At 44.5% G+C, this 2016-nt stretch overlaps 1 non-coding gene across 1 annotated transcript; it reads left to right on the forward strand.

Annotated features, from left to right (window-relative positions):
• Positions 1-1646: 1646 nt before the first annotated feature.
• Positions 1647-1748, forward strand: LOC139000373 (U6 spliceosomal RNA). The gene has a single exon (XR_011469570.1). It is a non-coding gene; the product is annotated as a U6 spliceosomal RNA (small nuclear RNA).
• Positions 1749-2016: the final 268 nt, after the last annotated feature.

Below are 2016 nucleotides of genomic sequence, written 5' to 3' on the forward strand. Positions count from 1 at the left end.
CAGGTGTTTTGTGTTCCTGGCTGCCTGGGAAAGATAATTCTGCCTGCTCCATCAGAACATTGTGCTCTACACATCGCGTTGTTTTTCCAGCAGCTATTTTCTGCCCATAAAAATGAGCATCACTGGCTCTCAACTTCTTTCCGCAAATCCCCTGGGCTACAAACAAAAACAAAAGGTATCTTATATTTATACAAAGCTGTCCTCAGAAAAGCTCAAGGACCTGAACGAGGTTTGTTTTCATATACAAGAGTTCTTATATAATCCCCAGGAGGAAACGGAGCGGAGGGTGACAGTTGAGTTAGGAATGTTGTCATTCCTAGCTCACAAAACAAAAAAGGGAGGCCCTATGGCATGACAGGCAGACAGCGTGATCAGGTCAGGAAGTGTGTCCTCCCCATTTCCTGTCTAGGGTACTGCACACCAGGCCACACTGCCTTGTCTGAAATCTGAAAACCAGGAGGAGACAACTGGAGCGGAAAGATTGGAGAGAAAGCCCAGCCACACCAGAAGGGATACTGCAGTCTCATTGCCATTCGGATTCTGCAGCCCCTAGAGAGAGTGTCCCTCTTGTCCGATAGTAACATTGACCCTGGGGAGAATTTTCAGCACCCTCATTAGGAGTTGTAGGTGAATCACAGTGGATTTCAGAGGTCTGGGTGGTATGAGGAAGAAGAGCCATCTGAGCAGAGGGTATTCTGTAAATTTTATTGCATGCTTGGATACAAAGATGAGTAAGTCATGGAGCAGGAAGTCAAACACAGGGTGAAAGGATCTGAGTGCTGGATGAATACAATAATGAAAAGGCAGTTCCTTTTGGCTGTGATTTGAGTCAGGGCTCCATGAGATTGGGAAGGGGGCATTTTTTTCTGGGGCTGGAAGAGTAAGCAAGAGTGGTGTTAAAGGACATCTTCTGCACTGCATTGAGGTGATAGCTCCATACTGAAACCAACTGGGCAGCTTTTAGAAAACACCCCAGCCTTAAATAATTGGATTAAATCAATCTGAGTGCCGCTGGGCATTAGTATTGTTGGAGCGCTCTCAGGTGATTTGACTGAGCAACCAGGCTAGACAACCAGAGAAAGAGGGTGGCTTTGGAATGAGACAGCTTTGTGACCTTGTGACCTTGAACAAGGGCCACTGGGTGTGGTGTGAGTCTCCCATAGCTTCACTGTTTCCTCCCACTTCTACCCACACCATTGAAGAAACTGCCGTGGGAGAGTCCCTCCTCTTTGACAAACTTCCCTTGACTGAAAAAGCCTGGACTGGGAGTCAGGAAATCTGGATTCTATCCCAGCTCCACACTGAGGTGCCATATGGGTGTGCTGGGCCACATAGGAGATAAAGCAAAGACACTTAGGATGACTCTTTTCAAGACACTGGGCTAGGGACTTAACTCATCTCTGGGCCTTGATTTCCCCATCTGTCGAGGTTTCTAGATCAGTATTGTAGGTCAGAAAGTCTATTTAATAAACTATGACTAGAATTATTTTAAAAACAGACATAAAGCATAGTAGAAAAATGGAGAGCTCTGCATGGAATAGGGCCAGTATTACAAAGTAAAAATTTGTTTCAGTTATATATGTGTGTGTTTACTAGTACTTGCTCATGATGTAAAATTCACTTCATGTAAGTTAAAAAGTTTGAGAGTGATCTCCTGTGCAGTACATATACTAAAATTGGAATGATTCAGAGAAGATTAGCATGGCCTCGGTGCAAGATAACAAACTCATGAAGCATTCCATATTTTAAAAATTATCATGTGTTTTTTACCACAAATTTTTTAAAAAGTTTGAGGAACATGGGGTTAGGTTCTCTCCATGGACCCCCTCCTTCTACTCTGTAGCCCATGACTACTCCAGGCCATCATGAACTCTCCTCTTTCTGACCTCCTTTTAGTTAGTACCATGTAATTCTGCCCTATCATTTATTTTTTTAACTAGAGGCCCGGTGCACAAAATTTGTGCATGGGTAGAGTCCCTAGGCCTGGCCGGTGATCAGGGGCCTTCCAGCTGCCAG

The sequence above is a fragment of the Myotis yumanensis genome, unplaced genomic scaffold, assembly GCF_028538775.1.
Source record: "Myotis yumanensis isolate MYYU_CA2020_CCGP unplaced genomic scaffold, mMyoYum1.0.hap1 SCAF_1, whole genome shotgun sequence".
Classification (NCBI taxonomy): domain Eukaryota; kingdom Metazoa; phylum Chordata; class Mammalia; order Chiroptera; family Vespertilionidae; genus Myotis; species Myotis yumanensis.